Source organism: Meriones unguiculatus, chromosome 15, assembly GCF_030254825.1.
Source record: "Meriones unguiculatus strain TT.TT164.6M chromosome 15, Bangor_MerUng_6.1, whole genome shotgun sequence".
Classification (NCBI taxonomy): domain Eukaryota; kingdom Metazoa; phylum Chordata; class Mammalia; order Rodentia; family Muridae; genus Meriones; species Meriones unguiculatus.
Genome location: NC_083362.1, coordinates 52,227,467 through 52,249,331, shown reverse-complemented (window position 1 = coordinate 52,249,331; position 21,865 = coordinate 52,227,467). Strand labels below are relative to the sequence as shown.

Below are 21,865 nucleotides of genomic sequence, written 5' to 3'. Positions count from 1 at the left end.
CTCGACCTCTCGGAGATCCTCCTGCCTCTGCCTCCCGAGTGCTGGGATTAAAGGCATATACCAACACTGCCTGGCCTCATCAGATATTTTCATTCTGTCTGTACCAATGACCTGTAGCCATCAAAACCAACAAGAATCTAGAACAGAGCACCTGAGTCAGCTCCCAAATATATTGAGGTTTACAAGGAAAGCAGACAAATTATGTGTATTTAAGGAGCTTCAGGTTTTTAATTTTTCAAAAGTTTGGGATGTCACATTCTGTATTTACATCTTGTGTCAGAGATTCTACCTCTCCTCCCTGTATATATTTTATAACTGTGACTGCTTTCTAATTCCCTCCCCTTCAGCTGATGGGAGTCATTGGCATATGTTTGGAGTTCTGCTAGCGCCCCTCCCATAGAATGTGGTTAGAAAACTCGATGCTTCTAGAATTGCCATTAGCCTAAAGGTTCCTTCTGGAAGGACCGAAAGCAAAATCTCTGATGCAGTTGACATTTTAGGTGTGTATATAATTTACCAAATTGTTGGCCACTTGGCTCTGAGTTGGTGGTCACAAAAGGAATTAGCAGCACCCCCCTGCTATCCCCAAAATATGAAAAGGGAAGGGTGTTACTTGGCTTTGGCCCAGAGTCCTGCTGGCACACAGAGTCAAACAGCAGCACAATGGTACATTTGGCCACAAAAGGCTTTGGGAAAGCAGAAAGGGCCAAAATAGTTGTGGCATAAGTTGGCTAGTGTATTAAGCAAATCTGAGTTTAATTTAACATAGAGATAACAACGTCTTCACCCCCCCCCCCTCACTCCCACCCCCTTAACTGGCTGTTGCTTTCTCAGTCTCTGTGGGATGAAAAATGCAGCCAGGAGTTAGTTCACAGGGGCATTCATGGGCTTTCAAAGTAAGACACGCAGTGGTCCTTACATAGGCTTTCTCGTTTGCCTGGGCAAGATGGAATAAGGATAAAAAGACAGAGGTAGCTGGGGAAATCTGAAAATGTATCTTGAGGTTTGAATTCCTTCTGTGAGTTTGCTTAAGCCACACTGCCTGAGCTTAGTCTAGAGAGGCAGGCAGTCTGTCTCCCTGGGATAAGGAAGGATTTGGAACTCAGTGAGTGTGAGGTCTTGGCCTCCACTGTGTTTTCTGGTTTGTTTTGTTAGCAGAAGCAAGTTATTCTAGTTCCTTGCTCCTGGCTTTTCCCTCAGCACATTTAAGCAATGAGTCTCCACCCCATTGATGGCAATGGGGTGGATGGAATGGGATAATGAAAGGGTAGATGGACACGTTGATTCAGCTTCCTAGGATGAGGGAGGCAAGGAGATTTCAGACCTCAGAGCTAGCTTCTCAGTCTATCCAGGGTGGTGAGGGAAGGGGGACCACAGGGCTGAAGTCATCTCATACTAGGAGAGAAGTTGATGTCCCCAGAAACAACCATGGCCAGCAGCATTGGGAAAACCAGCTTTTATCCCTGGGAAGTGGTTGGCAGTAGAGAAGCTATATAGAAAGAGAATCAGTGCAGTCACCAACCAAACTAATTAGGACATGTAAAATGGTTAAAATGGTATAGCTTATGTTATGTATATTTACCGTTTGTTAAGGAGAAGAATGTTTTTTTAAAATAAAAAAACTTTAAGCATCTCAGGAAAGAACCAGCACTCCTTGACTGTGGACTCTACAACCTTGAGTATTTACTAAGTGCTTGTTACTGTGACCAAGCGAGTTCAAAATATGTGTCAACCAAGACACACATTCTAGGTGAACACGCACTGAGAGTCCACTGAGTCATGAGAAGGGCTGCTTGTAGGAAGGCACATGAGCCCCACACCCAGCAGGCTCTGTGGCTCACAGGGCAGAAGCACACAGGAGACAATTTAGTGGTTCTTTTTGAGTGTGGAGGTGGGCAGAGGGAAGGTCTCACTGTGTAACCCTGCCTGTCCTGGAACTCACAGAGATCCACCTGGCTCTACCTCTGAAGTACTGAGACTAAAGGCGTGGGCCACCACACCAGCCTTCACCTGGTGGGTCTTCCCAAAAGAAAATGTCACCTAAGTTACAAGTTCTTAGAAAACAGTCTCTAAGCGAAAGGGTCAACCTAGAGTTCATCCTTCTCTGCCAGTTCTGGTTGTGCTACTGTGAATAATGCTTGGGCAAGAGGAAATGCCCAAAAAGTGCAGAGTAGAGTGAGTCACCTCCAGGAAGAAGGCAGAGATGGGAATGAACTCAGAAGGGGCCATCTGTTCCTTCCAGCTATGCTATTGTTTGTAGCGGAACACTGTCATTAATCTCTGTTTTCTCTTTAGTGCTACTCGGTCCTGAGTGCAAATAAATAGCTGGCTTTCAAGAAAATCTTTAAACAACCCTGGTGTGTGGGTTTGCTTCAGCATGACCTCTGATGGGGCCCTTTAGCAAGGTTGCTGAGGACATAGCATCTGAAAACAGGCAGTCTGAGTTGAATGTCGGCTGTGCCCCTCAGCTACCCGTAAGCCTAAGAAGTTACTTAAACTTGTTACAGCTCAGTGTCCTTTTCTTAAATCCTGCCTCACTAGGTCGTGAGTTTAAGTGGGGTACACATGTATGTGGTGCCGAGTGGAGTGTTTAGCAGTACAGAGAGTGACCTTGGTGCTCTTAGTGAAAGTCCCCTCTGCGCTGTGAAAACAGACCACTCGGCTAGTAGCACTGTAATGAACTTTATCATGGCCCATCTGACCGCAGTTTCTTGCTTTGCTTGTTTCCTGTTCTGGCCACCAGTTAAACTATCTGAGAACAATAAGAACATACTAACAGTCACTAGAAACTGTCTGCAACATTACACTGGAGATTTGTAGGTGCATGGTTTTATACATACTATCTACCCCTCTTCTAGCATGACTCCAGTCTTTTCTAGAATATACCCCCACATTTCTCTGACATGGATAATAATTTACTCCGCATGAATGGTAAGGAAACTAAGAGAATAAGTGTTGAGTCTTTATTGGTATGTGTTAGTAAATAATTAAATGTCATAAAAATGCTGTAGCATTGGGGAAATGTAGTGAAAGCAGCAGTTGATCCTCTGTGGTACTCTCACTCTTTAGAGACACTAATGTGAAGCACAGTGCTGATGGCCCAACAGAGAAACGCAAAACAGAAGACATGATAACGCACGCCTGTAATCCTAGTACTCAGGAAGCTAAGGCAAGAAGATCAGGTGTTTGGAGACATTCTGGGAGACAAAAAAGTTTTAGAGCAGCTTGGATTATTAATCAAGACCTTACCTTAAGAAACCAGGGGCCAGGGGCCATATAGCTCAGTGGTCAAGTTCCTGTCTATGCCTGCCGAGCATGCTTGACCCTGGGTTTGATTCAGTGTAATTCAGTTCTTTGGTGCTAACAGAATTGTGCCCTTAAATGAGGGCTTTTTCTGTTGTCAGAACTCAGTGTGTTCTTAGTAATAAGTTATTCTACATGTTAGTGTATACCAATACATATATGCAAATATATAGTTTGCCTTGTATATTTAAATAAATAATCTCCCTTCCAAAGTTTGGAAATTCTTGGTAATTATATTTACTTCATTATATTTACTTCATACACATTTTCACTTGATTGTATCTACATATTTTCTAGGATGTCCTATAGTGTATTCTTCTGAAATCACCTTGAGGTAACAATTGTGAGCACTATACCAAACTGCAGTTCTTGTTTGTTTGAGACAAAGTTGCTGTCTACCTCACTGGTGTGAGTTGCCCTGAAAACAAGAAAAAGTAATGGCCTGAGACTGTGTAAGGGTGGGGGTGGGGAAGGAGGGCGAGAAGGCAGCTTGGCCCCAAATGCCTTTGGAACCTGAGAGAAGGGAGAACTGACTGCCCCAGACGTGTTATTTTTCCTGTGGCTTCCACCCCCACCTCTTCCAGTCTGAGCTCTGAGTACAGTTGAAGTTTTCACCACAGAACTTGGCTATGCTTCCTAAGGGACTTTTCCCCCCATCTTTCCATAAATTATAGGTTTGTATATGAGAGCAGAACAGATGATTTCCATTATCCTTTGGGTTGGGTTCGTGTGTATTTGTGTGTGTGTGTGTGTGTGTGTGTGTTTGAGAAACCTCCTGCTGTCCACTCTTAAATGTGTATCCGATCTCAAAGCTGAATAGCTTTTGTTAACAGGAGAGCCTGTTGACCAGTGAATTGGGCCTTTCCTTCTCAGTAAGATTTTAACTATGTCAACTGCAGGAAATAAGAAGCCAGGCCCTGCTCTATTTACTGGCATCCTTAGCTCCAGTACAGTACCTGACACACTATATTGAAGTCCCTCTGTGAGTGTATGTGCAGAGTTGTCATTTGACGTTTCTACAATACATTTTACTTTCATCAATAACCACTTCGGATCACTGTAAAATAATTGGACAAATCTGAAGAGTTAACCAACCCAGGATATAGAAACCATTTATAAGTAGTTATCTAATTTTTTAGTCTTTGTAGTAGTTGCTTTTTTTTTGTTGCTGTGGTAAAACACCATGACCAAAAGTGACTTACAGAAAAGCGGAGTTTGTTCTGTCTTACGGTTCCACAGAAGGTCCATAATGGTGAAGCACGGCAAGTGTGCACAGGGGACTGAGACATCACATCTCTGTTCACACACAGGAAGCAGAGAGAGTGAACTAGAAGTGACCTCAGGCTGGAAACTCCCAGCCCTCCCCCAGTTACACACTCCCTCCAACAAGACTCCGCCTCCAACAAGAGCACCACCGATCAGGGACCAAGTGTCCAAATACTGAAGCCTGTAGAGGTATTTCTCATTCAAGCAGCCACTGTAATGCTTAAGCAGAGAGAACTCCTATCCGGGCACTCCTTTTTGTTTAGCTACCCAGTCTAAGTGCAATGCAGTGACAGGCCAGGGAAAAGAGTGAACTGTATTACATTGGAACTTATTCTTCCCTTTTGAAATCCTAAAATGTTTAGGCTAAGCCTCTCAAAGAAATAGTTTCCCAGAGAAAGGCACAAAGGAAATGAGAAAATGAGGCCTACAAAGGTAAGCAGAATATAATTTACTTCAGGATTTTGAACATTTTGTTGTTCACAGGCATAATGGGATTAGAGGAAGTAAAAAGTACCCATGACAGGATGAGAGGAAGAACGCAAGCAGGAAAGAACAGGTGACATATGTAAGGAAGAAGAGTTGATGTTGGGTAAACATTTCAATAAAAAAAAATTGAGAGACTTGGAGAAAGAGCAAGCAAGGATGGTCATGTCACCTACTTCCAGAAGAAACAGCAATATGGACTATAGAAGCAAACTCCGAAACAGAGGGTCACAGAGGGAGAACTGAACAGCTCAAGTGGAGATGGTGAAAGAAGAGTCAGCCATCGATGAGCAGAGAAAGGGAGGTACTTCCAAGAAGCGTGCTAGAGAGATGGAGAAAGTGGCTGAGGAAGACAGTTTTATAACTCAGGATCTTCTGAATGAGACTGCCATCAAGGTAGCCCCTCCGAAAGGGCCTAGAAAGTGCTATAAATTCCCACTACAACCTTGACTTGAAGTTTAATGAGCCAAATATGTATTTGCCTGCTGCCTCCTGCCCTAACCTTGACCAAGTCCTACTGAATTAATACCCTCTCTTTCTGCTGGACTGCCTTGGCAACTCTTTTGTTCTCACTGTACTAAAAATAGTTCCAGGGACAAAAGGGATGAGATACATGAAAGGCAACAGCTTAGGATATGTTAATATATGCCTTTCTTGTTCAGGACCAACTAATCCATCTTAGGAGCCCCCTAGAACTAGTGCTTTTTGATGTTGGCATTTTATTCAATGATTTATTGATGGCTGAGCCCCTTCCTGTATTTCATAATATGAATTCAAATTTAATACATGTAGTCACTCTGAGGATTAAATCCTATGTTAATTCTGTTGTTTACTCTAAATAGACGAGATATTGATTGCATAATTAAAAAGTTAATAACTTAGACAGCCTTGCTTACCTAAGTAGTAACTTAAAGTTAAGATCCTGACCTGTGGCATGACATTTTTGTGTGTTTGTCAAATGCATCATGTGCTATGCCTTATTTAAAGACAAAACTGTAGAACTTAGATATGTTACTCAGGTAAATGAGACATGGTAGGAACTTAAAAGCAAAATGGTTAGTAAGTTACTATAAATGTTTTGTGTAATGTGTTCAGTTTTAATTTGAGCAAAATGGTTGTTGTCACTCTAGAGCTGTATTCTCTTTTCTAGAAATGTTCTCTACAACTGTATGCCTGACAGAGTCTAACATAGGCCTACACCAAACCTTGACATAGTATTTCCATAGTATAATAAGAGTAACAGCTGGCGTTTTTAGACCTTAATATGTGCCGGTAAGTGTTGTAAGAGCTCCGCTTCTGTCCACTGGATTCACATTGGATCCTGCTGTTCTTGTTCCACAGATCCACTAGAGCAGGGAGGCTTGCTCTAGATCACCAGTTAGTACATTTCTCAAGTTCAGAATTTAGGTGCAGGAAGGCTGTTTCAACAGCCCTCTTAGCTACCAAGTAAATCAGGATGTCTCTGGTTCCATGGACTGTTGGCCAAGCTGGTGGGAGTTGTTACAAACAGTGACTTTAGGTGTGGGTTAAAATATTTTATGGAAAGAAAGTGTTTCTTTCGCTTCTCTCCATTCTTCAGGTTAAATCAGAGTTTCATTCTGGTGCTGGTAGGATTTGAGCCTTTGATATTTGCTGGTCTCTTTTTTAACAGAGTTGACATCAACAGCGCTGCCAGCAAGTAGAAAGGGGCTCCAGCTTGATTTCGTGGCTCATAACTTACTATATTCACAGAAGACTTCTATTTTAAATAAATGTGTCTAACTACCCAAAAGGTTTAATTTAAACAAAACATTGACTAAGTAACATACATAGAATGCAGCTGTGACAATATGACTGTTTTCATGAGTAAAGTTTGAGAAACACTGTCATTATCTAGCATTTTGAAACTCACTCTAATGGCTTTAGCTTTCAGTGGCTTTCAGGCTGTAAGTTACTTTCTTTTTTTCCTTGTTGAAATCCCCATATGCTTCTTTTATCAAAGCAGTTCCCCCAGGCGGGAGAGATAGCTCAGTTGATAAAGTGCTTGCATTGCAAGCATGAGAACCTAGGTTCAGTCCCTGAACCCATGTAAAAAAAAAAATAAAATAAAATAAAAATCCAGGCATGGTGGCATAAATTTATAATCCCAGTTTTAGGGAGCAGAAACAGAAGGATTCTGAGGTGTCCTGGCCAGCCCATTTAGCTGAATCAGTCAGCCCTGGGTACTAGTATGAAATCTTGTCTCAAAAAGAATGAGTGGCTCTGAGGAGTGACACCTCAGGATTGTTGCTGATCACACACAGGTGAAAACACATTTTTGCATACCTGCACATGTCCACCTGCACACACACATGCGTGTATAAAGAGTCCCAGTCTCCCTCTGTGGGCTTCAGGTTTCTCCAGGTCTTAATAGTGTCACTCCCATTAAGAGATTAGTTTTAAATGCTCTTTTCTCTAAATCATTCCATTCCTACATTTTAAATTTTATTTATGTATTTATTTATTTTGGCTTAGAATCTCCTTTTTTAAAGTGATGGTGATAGTGGATGATAGATTTTAATTGTTTTTAGTATCTTTTATGGGACAAAATAAAACTTAGAAATTGTTTTTAAGTGAGCTGATCAAGAAAACAAAAATTACGAGGACCTTTCCTCTATCGCTCTGCACTTACAGTGGAGCCCTTTCCGGCTGCTGAGCAGTCTTAAGTATTTCAGGAGGGGTGATAAAGATTTATGCCAAGCTTTATTTCTCAGTGTATTCAAGCCCTTTCTTCAGGGATGTTATTAAAAAGCCTCTGCTTGTGACACTCTTTTGTGTCTGTTCCCTACATTTATATTTTGCTATCAAAAATAGATATTATATGCCTCAGTATCTGTGAGTGGTTGCCTCTGGGACTCCTGCTACGTCAGATGGGTGTCAGATGTCTCACTGTAGGCTGTTTCCTTGGCTTATAGTTTATTCAATACATATCTTGCATACACCTACCACCAAAACTCTCAGTACTTACTATATAAAGTTTTAAGTTTTACTATTACATGGGATAGCTTCTCATCCACCCCTAATGTAGGAGATGGCTATGGAAGCCTGAGCTCACGGGCAAGATAGCACCAGATTCTTTGGTGATAGATAGTTTATGTGTTGCTCTAGCTAGACGACCCTCCAGTCCAACTCTTACATCTGGGTCCTGAGATGAAGAAAACCACCACTAGCTTCCGATGCTGCAATGGTTAGTGCTATATAGTCAGAACAGATTCAAGGTTGCAGGGGAAAGCCCTCTGGAGTTCTTTCTATTTTGAGTTGTGCCAGCTATTAATTTGTAAAACAGTTACAAAATAAGACTTGGGCTTAGCATTTCCCTCCCAATCACTTTCCTAAGGACAAAGAAGACATAACCTCCTTCTGCCTGGCACAAGGTAGGTACCAAAACCTCTGATAGTAAAGTCACAGATGTGGACCCTCTCAAGCTTTGAATGTATACATTGTTATGGCTGGGTTTGCCAAGTTGGGGTAACAGGTACCAAGACGTGGACTTGGATCTACCTTTCAGTTTAAGAAAAAAAAAATCTGTATCAGTAGAAAAATCTTTTGTTACTTGATTAGAGCTGTACAGTTAGCCAGTTCCTACTGTGATAGCCCAGGCCTTCTATAAGTTTCAAAGAAAGAAAGACGGGGGGGAGAGAGGGGGAGGAAGGAAGGAAGGAGAAAGAGAGAATGAGAGAAAAAAGAAAGAAGAAAAAGAAAACAAGAGTGCATTTCTGACCATGTCTGAGAGCCAGGCTTCTGTCACCAAGCAATAAACGGAAAGCTCGAGTAGCCTTGCATAAGTGGGAATTTGTGGTTTCTAAAGCTGCCCATTCCCCCAAATGACTAAAATATGTTATTGGCATTTGGCTGTTTCCTATGTTTTGCTCTCCTTAAGTTTCTTTTTAAAGGGGTTTGAGTTTAAAGGCAGAACCACTGAAAAATGCAATTTAATCATAGAACTGTGAAAGGCTAAGCCCAGAGTTAACCCCAGGATGCTCTGGGCTGTTTTGTTAGACCAGAGTTTGGAATGAGCCTTAATCCCAGGGCATGCTAGCAAGTAAGAAGGAAGCTGAGAGTGAGGCCAGGAACACAAGATGGGCCAGGCAGGCTGTGAGTATCACTCACTGAGTCCTCTCTCCATTGGGAGGCCAAGCAGCCCCCAAGATTTACACTGGGAAGAACAAGAGAAAAGACAGGGGAGTCAGGGACAGGAGCCAAGAGCCATAGAGAACGAGAGGAGTCCTCGGTGGCAATACTGTCAACACACTGCAGCGCTCCAGAACAGAACCCCAAAGGACCTCCTCCTTCATCCCAGTTCACTTTTTGAAAAGCTGTGATGTTACCTAACTAAAAAGGGATGCAGCAGCAGGGAATTTGCAATTGTGATCAGTTGCTAAAAAGAAAGTAATCTTTTAGGCAGCAGAGCAGGGAGGTTCACAGCCCAGCCATTTTCTAGACCTGAGTTCAAGTCCTCATTCCTTGGCTCTGAGTTCTTATCTATCAAATGAGACACTAATATGATGATGATGATGATGATGATGATGGTGGTGGTGGTGGTGGTAATGATGGTGATGATGATGATGATGATGATGATGATGATGATGATGATGATGATGTGGGAACATGGGGTTATCTGTCTGGCAGGGGTCAGTGCCCGTGTGCTTCAGTGTTACTAGCCCAGCACCACAATCAGCAGTGGATACATGCCAGCTGCCTCTTCTCTGTGTGCAGAGAGAGCGGGGCTCATTCTTGAAAGTGTGTTGGTGTTTACCCTGATCTTTAAATCTTAATAAATTATCTTCAGAAACACTTGTGATTTGGAATGCTTATATAAGATTCCATTGCTGCAGTTGGCTTTTAAAGATTTCCAATCCTTTCCTCTTATAAAGAATATACTATACTATACATACTTCTGCAAGAACATTTATTTTCTAATAATATAAAATTAGATTACTATAGAGATGTGAACTTTTTTTAAATACCTGGAATATATATTATGCATATCATATATTTATATTGTATTATATGAGCATTAATTTGTTATTTCTAAAAAATATAAATTTGGTCATTTTATGGGGAGAATGGCTTTTCAGTGTTTGACTTTGCATGCTTATTTTCTGTTACATATAAAGCCAAATTTTATATATTTGTATGTTTATTACCACATCTATTTTTAATGTAGTTTAATCTATTTTTTACATGATAGCTTGTGCCTATTTGTGGGCAGTCTGTATATTTTCATTTAGCTTATACATTAATGTGACCACATATGTGATATTTTTCCTTTTTTTTTTTGTTTGTTTGTTTGACCTTAGTTTTTTGTTTTGTTTTGTTTTTTTAAGACAGGGTTTCTTTGTGTAGCCCTGACTATCCCGGACTCACTTTGTAGACCAGGCTGGCCCTGAACCCACAGGGATCCACCTGCCTCTGCCTCCCTGAGTGTGGGATTAAAGGTGTGCACCACTGCACCTGGCCTCCAGACTTTTCTTAAAGAGTAAAAGGTCAGGCATAAGTACAATCATTTTGAAGACAGGGATTTGAGGATATTTATGGGCTACAGAAATGCAAAATCAAAATATAATGATTGATATTGACACTGAAATTGCTATTTAGGAACACAAGTGATTACTGAAATATTCAAAGGAAATTAAAAGGAGCGTGGCTCATTCATCAAGAGTCAGCACAGGAAAGATGGATTATTAAAAACAAGGCTGAAGTAATTTACCCATTTGGGGGGAAAAAGAAAGATGTACCCCCTCTTCATACTGAAACTTTTAATCTCTTAAGCAGTTAAAATTGCTTCTGTGGGACTTGGGAAATTTTACATGACTGTTAAATTAAAGAATTCAGTTATAGTCTTAAGATTGAGTAGTAACGACCAAGTGCCCCCGAAACATCCCAAGGTGGCACTTAGAGAGCCAGACACAGTCCGTGGAGCTGAGGCACTTAAGGGCTGCACATTAATATATCCAACTTTGGCTGTACAGAAGGAGCTGAACATGCACCACGTGTGTGTGTGTGTGTGTGTGTGTGTGTGTGTGTGTGTGTGTGTGTGTGTAAAACTCTACATAATCAACCAGAAAGAACTATTCAAATGTTAAAATGTTTTTCTAGATCAATTTAGAAGTTGCCCATGTTAGCCTTTCTGGCTACCCACAAAATTGACCCTGTGTTGTCCCACTGTACAGCGCTATGAGCGCATTTCCCAGGAGTCATGAGGCACGCATCCGCTGGAAGTCCTGAGCTGCTTGTGGTGCTTCCCTGGCAGCAGCTGCACATCTGCCCTCTGTATTCATGCCCTTAACCCAGAACCCCCCCCCCCTGGTCAGAGCCTTGCCATCAGTTTGGACAGGGCTGTAATTTAAATGTTTGGCTCTGAGGCCTGCCCTAGGAATGTTTCTGAAACATTCAGTTTTAGTTTTTGATGCAAAGGTTAAATGTGCTTAGAAAGGCCTGAAATGGAAGTGAGGCAGAAGCCATTTCTTCTCCACTACAGGTCATCTGTTTTGCAACTATGGATGACACCAGAGCAAGAGGAGACAGACTGGGGGACAAAGTTAAGGACACTCTAGACAGGTGTGAGGGGCCCTATCTTAAGGGAATAGTGGTAGAAATGAAAAAAAAAAAAAAAACAAAAAAACAAATACATTAAGGTCAGGCGGGCCCGAACAAAACTCCAGCTTGCTGCATGCTGAATGTCTGTAATTACTCATCTTGATTCATTTGTCTTTAAAACTAACACAATAATACTGCCTTAGGAAAGTTGCCATAGGAATTGAAAATAAATACAGAAAGCACCCAGAGGTTACAGGTGATAATAGCAATAAATGGTCATTATGAGGATTAGAACTTATTCAGGGAAAAAGAAGCAAGCTAGGAGACAACAGAAAATGGGCATGTGCAAGATAAAAGCTGTAAGCAAAGGTGCAGAAATAGCTGTGCTTAGCATGAAGGGCATACTAAAGATTTTAAACCTCATCCTGCAGGGACTAGAGGGACTTCAGAGAGTTTGTTAAACAGATGCCAGCTCTAGAAAGACACAGTGGTTAGAGCTTGGGTACAGGGATTCAAGCTTCTCCACTTACAAGCTACATGACCTATTACTGTTCACCATTGGCCTGCCAGTCTTCTAGGTGTCTCTCTTGCATCATCTCAAGCGGAAATGAGTTCAAAGCTTAAGGCAGTGACTAGCAGACACTCAACAGTTGGTTCCTGCTATGAGGATGGTGTAAGTGTTGCTAATTCTGTCATTATTTCTGTTACCTCATCAAGTCTGCATTTTATAAGGTCAGAGAGGTTAGAGTGACAGAATGAAGCCAGAGAGCAAGTAGAGAAGCTTCACCTGCATAGTTTAAAACTCCTTTAAGTCTGTACATTTGGGCTGGGGATGGTTGCTCGCCTAGTGTTCATGAGACGCCAGGATCAGTCCTAGCCCTGTCATGTATCTATGTGTATAGTCTATGATTTAAAAAAGAGAAAACTCTGGACTTCCCCTAGTTTATCTTACCTGGTGTACAACTACTTGAAATTTCACTTGACCTCTTTTCACTACGAAAAATGGACTGTGGAAAACTAAGCAGCATTCCCTTTCACTTACACTGATGGAGAGCCTGGAGCCAAAATCTCCACAGTTACCCCAAATTCTCTCTTTGTCACAAATGTTAATGAGCTAAATGAGCACCACTCTCTTCTTCTGGCCTAACGGTGACAAGGGGCTTAAGGGGCAAAAGGCAGATACCCAGAAAGATCTAGAAGACACCAGGGGTTACACCGGACCACACAGTCTGCCCTCAACCTGCTGGGAAATTGCCTGGGTCCTGGTTTCCCTTCCAGGACTCTTTTCCCTTTAGATTTTACTGAACTTCCTAGCATGTCTCACATGGGCATGATATTCAAAATGTCTTTTTCTTTGAACCTAATCTTATCTTTAATTGTCCTCCTGTTGTAAAACCATAGTTTCCATTTCTTTCTTGAGGCCAAGGCTAGGGCGAGTCACTTGATATCTTGACTTTTTCTTGGATTGACAATGAACTAGAGGTAAAATAGTTGAGCTGGAAAAATACTTCCTCTGTGCAATACCCTGAGTAGTGTGAAATTGTGACCTCAGAATAGATGCAGAATTAATTTTAAAATCTCCTAACAATACTGTTTTTCTGCCTTTTTAAGCTGTTCATTCTTATAAACAAACAGTAAAACCTGTAAAACTACCATGGGAAACTACTACAGTTTACCTAGCCAACCATGTTATCAAAACTGAAAGAGGTGCAGCAGAGGGGGAAGCCAGAGAGAGGAAGTCGGCTCTGACAGGGCCGCAAGGGAGAACCTCAGCCACCACCAGCTAGATCATAGCTGGAAGAAAGTACCAAAAACGTTCCAGTGAATTCTTAGAAAACACATCCTAAAACACATCTAAAAAAGTAATCCTGACTGTTTCCTAACTCCCAGACCAGTATTGAACAAGGGAAGATTAATGTGCAGAATTAAGTGATAATTATGTAAACAAAAACCAACCTTAAATTACCTGGCATTAGATAAGGCTGTTGAGTCTGTGCCTATCTTATAAATCATTCTAATTGAGTAGGCAGTTCTACCTTCCAAACCTGAAAAACTTCTAGATAGGGAACATTCTGAGGAAGCAGCCAGGTCTCCTGGGATACCAGCATCAAGTCTGCTGTGGTAAACATAGGCTCGCTGTTAAGAAACTATGTGAAAATAAATGTCATTAAGAGCAAATAGGCTATTCCTAGGCTATACAGAAGGAAAACTGAGGCAAGTTTTCTATATATTTAGTAAGAATTACAAATACACGTATGCAAATTGTATATATTACTTAACTAAACTCAACCTCAGAATTGTATTTTAAAATCCAGCTCTTCTTATATTCCATGCTCCAGAAGGAACTTTTGTTAACTAATGTCAGCCTGCGTCTCTCTAAGCTCTTCTATACTTTTAACAAATGCCAGTTTGTAAAAAGACGCTGTGCCATTTTTCTGAGGCTCCCACTTTCCACTCAGTTCTCTAGCTGTGGGCACTTGCACCTGTGGATGTTTGGGCCCGTATGCAAATTAGTACAAATAAAGGTTCGTCTCCTTCTGCTGCCTGGCCGTGTGCTCAGTCAGATCAGGTGGATGACTCAACCTGCGCCTGGCTGCTGTCCCTGTTGGAAGGCTCCTCACTGCTGTGACCCCTCCACATTTCCTAGAACACCGTGATGGCTTCACACAGTTGTTTCAAGTTTCATTTTTCCATCGTGAGGTGGAACATCTTTTTATATCGTTGCTCACCTGGTAAACTTATATTTAATTAAATTCTTGGGCTTGTTCTAATTAATTAAAAAAAGAACTTTGTGAATTGTGAAAATTCGCACTTTGTCATGCCAATAAATGTTTTCCTAGGTTTGCCATTTTATTTTGTAAATAATATATATTTTTTTATTTTACTCTTAAGATTCACCACTTTTGTAGCTTGTCAAAGTAAAAAGTACTTATGCTTCATGAATATTTTCTTGAAGACATTTTTCTAGTTTTACCTTTCTGGCTTTCTGTTATATTGAAATCTTCAGTTTATGAGGAGTTACAGTTTTCATGAGTTTAGTAATGCAGCTCTATGTTCACTGTTGATGGCTAGCCAGCTGCTGAAACATCATTTCTTGATTGGTTTACCTGTCCTTGCTTTATTGCACACTCGCTTCCCATATACCTGAACCCCTGGCCTGGGTCTCCATAGGCCTGGCTCCAGACACCTTCAACAAGCCAGATCCTACTGGGAAAACAGGACGTGTGGGAATCCTCAGCGTGGTGAGTGGCGTTTACTGCCTGTTGACACCTTGAAGCGAAGACTTAAAAATTAGCAACAGCCTCAGACAATGGCATGAGAGCTGATTGGAGCACTAGTTCAGTTTATGTGTGGGGCTTGTTTTCTTCCTCAGTGACCTAGAGAGTTATCAGATCACAGTTATCCTTCTAGCCAGGAACTCACTTTAATTTCTCATTTAATCTCAGGCCTTGCTGGACCCAGAGAAGCAGCTAAGTAATAATAATGTTAAGTGCTTACATTGTACTTTTCATCCCCAAAGTGCTATCTAAACATTGACTAATTAAATGCATTGATGAAAGGATCTGCAGAGGAAATCAGTATCTGGTTGCACACCTGTGAGGGAACCATTCCTGAAAGGCCCTGCTTCCGTCTTTGAATGGCACTCAGCAAGCAGGAGAATAAGAAAGCTGCTGACATTATTTCACTTCTGTTGAAAATTTCCTAGGGTATCTTCTAATTAGCCTGGCTAAACTCACCTTTTATCTGTCTCCCCAGATATTCCCTTTCTACATTCCTGGGGCTATTCAACAAGCCTCTTTTGATGTTTCCCCCCATGGTTAATCACAAAATCACAGACTCTTCAAACTAAGGGGGATCCTTGTTGATCATTTAGTTTTGAATGATTTAGCACAATCGCCCTGTTTTGTACAAGAAGAAACTGAGGCATAGAAAAGTACGTGCACTAAGAAAAGTCTTTCAGCTTCCTGGGGGAATCCCTGGGAACAGAAACCAAGATTGCTAACTCCCATTTTGAACCAGCTGCATCCTTTTTTCTTTCTCTGTATCTGTGTTCTTTCTCTCTGTTTTCTTGACATTTTCTCTTAGTTTTACTCTCATCTTCCCCCTGCTTATTCCCAGCTTTTTCCATTTCTGTGTCTCTGCTGACTCTCAGAGTCCATTGGTATATGCTCAGATGAAGTTGCTTCTGTTTTTCTCTCTCCCTTTCAGTGGGGTCTGTAGACCCTTCATATTGTCCTCTACTTGGGTCCCCTCTACTCATATCTCTCCAGTTTTCCCCATATTCATGCATACATAGAGTTGCTTTGGTTTGCTTTTTCTCTCTAGTTATATTTGCCGAACTATCTTTATATTGTAAATCCTCCAAAAGATGTAACCATCTAAGAATTTTTGTGTTGTTCACTTGGCCAAAGGTAGATCTAGTACAGATCCAAACTTATTAGTGCAAGCCAGCAGGCATGGAAGTTCACACCTTTAATCCCAGCAGAGGCGGGCAGATTTTCTTGTTCAAGGCCAGCCTAGTTTATATAGTGATTTCTAGGCTAGTGGGCTATTTTTTTTAATAATAATAACATTTTTAATTTTTTAATAATTAAAATTTGATAAGCCTTAATGAAAATGAAGTGGATGCAAACCGGAGCCTCCTGGACTATATGTCCTACTTTTACATGGAAGGTGAGTTAGACACACAGTGACCACCTGTTCTGGTCCAAGCCTGGCCTGGCCTCAGACCACAGACACCTTAGGAAGGCAGGCCACTTTCTAGTTGTGAAGCACACTTAAGAGAAGAGGCCAGGACACTGCTTCTCCCCTGAACTCCTTGGCAGGAGCTCCTCATCACCTTCTCTCAGTGTTCGAGGACCACATACAGGACTAAATATGCATGAGTACATTTCCATCCAGCCTGGTGTCCAGATCGGCAGTGCCTGCTAGGAGCTCTACTGCCTAGAACATGATATCCAGCCTGATGGCCAGATGCCAAGTGACAAGACCATTGGGGGAGGGGATGACTCCTTCAACACCTTCTTCAGTGAGATGGGCGCAGGCAAGCACGTGCCCCGGGTAGTGTTCATAGGCATGGAAATAAGGTTCGCAATGGTACCTACTGCCAGCTTTTCCACCTTGAGTAGCTCATCATCAGCAGGGAAGATGCTGCCAATAACTGTGCCCATGGCCGCTACACTGTTAGCAAGGAGACCATTGACCTTGTCTTGGACAGAATTCACAAGCTGGCTGACCAGTGCTCAGGTCTTCAGGGCTTCTTGGTTTTCCACAGCTTTGGTGGGGGAACTGGCTCTGGCTTCACCTCCCTGCTGATGGAGTGCTTCTCAGTTAATTACGGAAAAAAGTCCAAGTTGGAATTCTCCATTTACCTTGCCCCCCAGATTTCCACCACTGTGGCTGAGCCCTACAATTCCATCCTCACCACCCGCACCATCCTGGAGCACTCTGATTGTGCCTTCATGGTAGAAAATGAGGACCTCTGTGACATCTGTCATAGAAACCTGGACATTGAGCACCCGGCCTACTTATTAGCCAGATTGTGTCTTCCATTACTGCTTCCCTCAGATTTGATGGGACCCTGAATGTTGACCTGACAGAATTCCAGATCAACTTGGTGCCCTACCCTCACATCCACTTCTCTCTGGCCACATATGTCATATCTGCTCAGAAAGCCTTCAATGAGCAGCTTACGGTAGCAGTGATCACCAGTGCCTGCTTTGAACCAGCCAACCAGATGGTGAAATATGATCCTCGCCATGGTAAATACATGGCTTGCTGCCTGCTATACTGTGGTGATGTGGTTCCCAAAGATATCAATGCTGCCATTGCCACCATCAAGACCAAGCGTACCATCCAGTTTGTGGACTGGTGTCCCACTGGCTTCAAGGTTGGAATTAATTACCAGCCTCCCACTGTGGTGCCTGGTGGAGACCTGGCCAAGGTCCAGAGAGCTATATGCATGATGAGCAACACCATGGCCATTGCTGAGGCCTGGGCTCGCCTGGATCACAAGTTTGATCTGATATATGCCAGGGATGCCTTTGTGCACTGATATGTGGGTGAGAGCATGGAGAAGGGAAAGTTCTCTGAGGTTCATAAAGATATGGCTCCCCTAGAGAAGGACTATGAGGAGGTTGGGGGAGATAGTGCTAAAGGAGATGATGAGGGTGAAGAATATTAGCCCCATGTGATGCAATTTTATACTTCTATTGTCTTGTATTTGTCCTACACTATCAATAAAGGTGGTTCTATTTTAAGTGGGTGGAAAAAGAGAGAGAAGAGGCCACAACTGCCGCTAGGTAGCTGAGTGATTCCCTCCCTTCTTTGGGTCATAATTTTTCATGTATTAAATAAGAAGGGTGAATTTAAATGACTGCTTGGATCTTTTTCTCAATATTTAATAAGGCAGTAATACTGGGTCAAAATAAATAGTAGAAGATTAAATCAGATTTATCTCTGGCACATAAGTAACTCAAAAGCAAGTTCCACTGGTCATCCTTGAGACTCTTCTGGAACTGTCTCAGTTTTAAGCATTTTAAGCTGTTTTCCACACATATAATATGTAAGACTCCTCAGCCTGCTGTGGGCTCAAACACTGGCGCGTAGTTCTTGTTCTACAAGTGCTGTGTTCATACCGATGGTGCATGGACACAGTGCAGAGAACTGTGAGAAATTCGCCCTGGCCCGTTATTACTGTTCTTATAAGAAATTTTCACTCTGGGTTTATCTTGGCCATCCTAAACAATGGAAGAAAATGGAATTAAAATTCCTTTTTCTTTTATTCTTTAAGACTCCAGCGGGAAGGCAAAGTTTAGCACAGGGGGAGTGATTATGAACACTCACAAATCTACCCAGTGGCACTAAACCACATCATATTATCATGTAGTTCTCTCCAAAGTCTTAATAGAAACCGTCAACGCTCAGGGGAAGATGGGATAAGAACTCTGTGGTGATGTTGTAAGCATCCCTCAGCACAGTGATTGACAGGCCAGCTCTGTCCTGTTGAGATGATGAGGGTGAAGAATATTAGCCCCACGTGCTGCAATTTTATACTTCCATTGTCTTGTATTTGTCCTACACACTGCTTAGCTGATTAAGCCGCTGTGCATCTCTCCACGTGTCTATATGCTGAGAAATGGCACATTTACAAAATACAACCCTTTGTGGTCATCTGACCAAGAAAATGCAAGCTGAATTGTTAGAAGTTGTGTGATGACACATGACATTCTCGTCCATCTCATTGAGCCTGCCTGTTTCTGGCAGCTTTGTTCAGCATGCACTGGATCTTCTGATGAGGCTTTTACAATGGAAATCATTTCTGTCAGGTGCAGCACTCTTTATCACTGACTTCCCAACAGTTGCCCAGAGTCTAGGGGTTGTTTAGCGGCCAAGGAATGCTTGTTTGGAAATGGGGGTAACTTGACAGATCAGAAGGAAAGCTTCGTGGATGCATAAAATAAATTTGAAGAGAGTCCAAGTTACGAGTGTTCCATCCCCCGCCCCCACAGATCATGAACTTTGTGATGGTACCGTGAAGGTGAAGGCGAACAACATAAAAGAGTGCTGTGTGCCCTTCATCCAATCCCACAGATCGCTATTGGCTGCAGACCTTGAACATGACACTGCAATTTCCTGGTGCCACACATAAGTAATAAGCAGCTGCTTCTCAAACTGTGGTCTGGAGAATGCAGCACTAGGTTATTTTTTAACTTAATTGTAATTTTTGATTGGTCTGCAAGAAAGTAAATCAAATAAAGGCTGTTGTCTTAGTCTGCCGAAAGCCATAGGCCTCAAATTCCAATGCTGACCATCTTGACCAGAATAGAAGAGGGGAAATGTGTGTATCCCCAAGCTGGAAGTTCAACCAGGAAGCTTTTATGGGCTGCTTTTGCACCCAGAGAGTAAGCATGCTTGGTGTATTTCTCCAATGGCTGAATCATGTAAAGTGAGATCAGACAGTCTCTCGAGTTCTGAGAATACCTGAAATAATTTAAGTGAATTTTTAAAAGGAAAATCTAGTTGTCAGCTTGGTGTTACCTTTTGTTCTTGTCCAATAGTACAATAAAATGACATGGTTTTAAATCATGGTTGGAGTTATCTGCTCTTTAAACACCCAGTCAGTACGACAACTCTGAAACAGTTGTCTTTGTGAACTCCCCAGGTAAAGGAGTTAGACTGGACCTTCCCTGGTACAAGAAATGAAGTCTAATGGAAAACAGAAATCATTTCACTGCAATTTGGACATCTGCCTTTTCTCAAGGAAAAGTTGGGTACATGGAGAAAGTGGATGAGGTTGAGTAGAGAGAGAGGCGATGGAAAAGCTGCATGTGTTTTCTGCTAATTGCTTTGTCATGATATTATTCACGTAGACATGCAGTTTGCAGGAAATAAATGGAAAGATAACTAAGCCTCATCCCACAGGTCTGCTTTCCTTGTAACAGAGCCAGTTGGCCCTCTGATTGCAGAAGCAGCTGATGCTGGAGAGGAAGTGGCCTTCTGACTTTTGGTGGGCTGTTACACAGTTAGATTGATCTGTGACTAACTTACTTGAAAATCAGAAAGGAATAAGAGACAATCACCAGATGTTGCTAAGATGTGATTTTAATCAAGTTTGAGATGTGCTGAGTATCTCTCCAAGCCTTTAGCCTTGGCCAGGGTGAGATATTCACCCACGCTCTGTTCTCTTGTTGGACAATATCAGAGGCAGGGGATGTGTCCACTTTCCTGACCTTCCTCCTGATTGCATCCCAACAGAAGAACAACATGTCACCTTTTGAAAACTGGCATGTGGACTTTATACCCTTCCTTCTTAGCCCTGCTACAGACCTAAGTGTTTGTAAGAATTGTCCAAATTACTGAAGATTTTTACTTAGATTAAGATACAGTAGCAGTCTGCTCTCACGGACCAACTACCATCAAGCACCATACTCCCCATTCCCAGTATACTAACCCTGATCCTTTCTCCAGCCCTGTATGTAAATATAGCCCTGTATGCTTTTAGTGGAGGAAACTAGGGCTTGGAGAGCTTAGCAACTTGCCAGCGTCTCCCAGTGGAAGGCAGACAGCTACCATGTGTGCTCAGGTCAGACTCACAGTTTGCCACTGCCTCCTGAGCCCAGAGACAATGGAGGGTAATAGGGGATAAAAGCCATGGGATTTCAGCTTCTTTGGAGACTCTTTAATGAAGCAAACTATGAAGTTTAAATGAATGTAAAAGTGCATCTAATCTGTAGGGAAGCAAACCCGTGGCTATTTATTACCTGTTTTCTTAACTATCTTTGACCAAGTTTATTAGAAAATGTTTGTGCTCACACCTGTGACTGTAATACTAGAGAGGCTGAAGCAGGATGATTGTGAGGTTAAGACCAGGCTAGTCTACAAGGCAAGACCCTGTCTCAACAACAAAAACAGAATACATTTGTACTTTATTTTGTAGTAGTCAGCTGTGGCATGCTCCCAGTTTTACTAGAATCTTCTGGATCAACTGTAGCCTGGCTAGAAGATTTGTAAGACTTTTTTTATGCTGAACCCTATGTTGTGACCCTGTGTTGTCAGACAGGGAGGTGTACCAGCTCGGGGTGACAGCAGAATTCAGTTCTCCCATCTGACTTTCCCTCATTTAACTCTGCCTTATCCATTCTTTCTCTGGGTGGAGTGGGGTGGGGTGGGGTCCTGAAAACTTTGTTGTGGTCTTCACTCTTAATTGGAAACTGGGGGAATAGACTACACTTTGGTCTCATTTAAGGCCACCATCCTCCTAGTGCTTTCTGAATAGGTTCCTAACTTCAAGCCACACCAAGTTGTCTAGGCTGTGGGATTCAAAGGTGTAAGGCCCTTAGGTGGTAGAGGGAAGGCTGTGGGAGGCAGGGCACTTTTGTATTTTTGAGCAATTATCCATGTAAAGGTGGGCCTTGTGTTTTAAAAGGAACCTTAACGAATAGCTGAGCATGGGAGCTGGATTGGTGAGTTCCTGGTTTGAAGACCTTGCCAAGCATAGAGTCTAGTTATACACATGGCGTCTAGTTGGACACATGGAGCCCACTTTTCACTGTGAGGTAACCTCTAGACTAGAGGCCACGATTGCTAATCCTCTTCCCACTGGTGCTAGTCATTGCATTCAAGGACAAAATAGGTCCTTGTCCCTGGAAACGTATCAGTTGAAAGTTTTTCCTTTCCATAATATTAATGTAATATTTATAAATTCTAAAATTAACCTGAGAATATTACCTCACTTTTCTGGGGAAAAAAAATG

General features: G+C 42.1%; 1 protein-coding gene, 1 long non-coding RNA gene and 1 pseudogene across 3 annotated transcripts in view; 2 read left to right on the top strand and 1 right to left on the bottom strand.

Annotated features, from left to right (window-relative positions):
• LOC132648077 (uncharacterized) overlaps positions 1-21,865 on the bottom strand; it is a 130,116-nt gene that overhangs the window by 28,982 nt on the left and 79,269 nt on the right. The gene's annotated exons all lie outside the window — the stretch shown is intronic.
• The window catches only part of Plekhm3 (pleckstrin homology domain containing M3), a 163,981-nt gene that overhangs the window by 110,820 nt on the left and 31,296 nt on the right, over positions 1-21,865 (top strand). The window lies entirely within an intron of this gene.
• On the top strand, positions 15,698-17,815 carry LOC110551444 (tubulin alpha-1C chain-like; annotated as a pseudogene).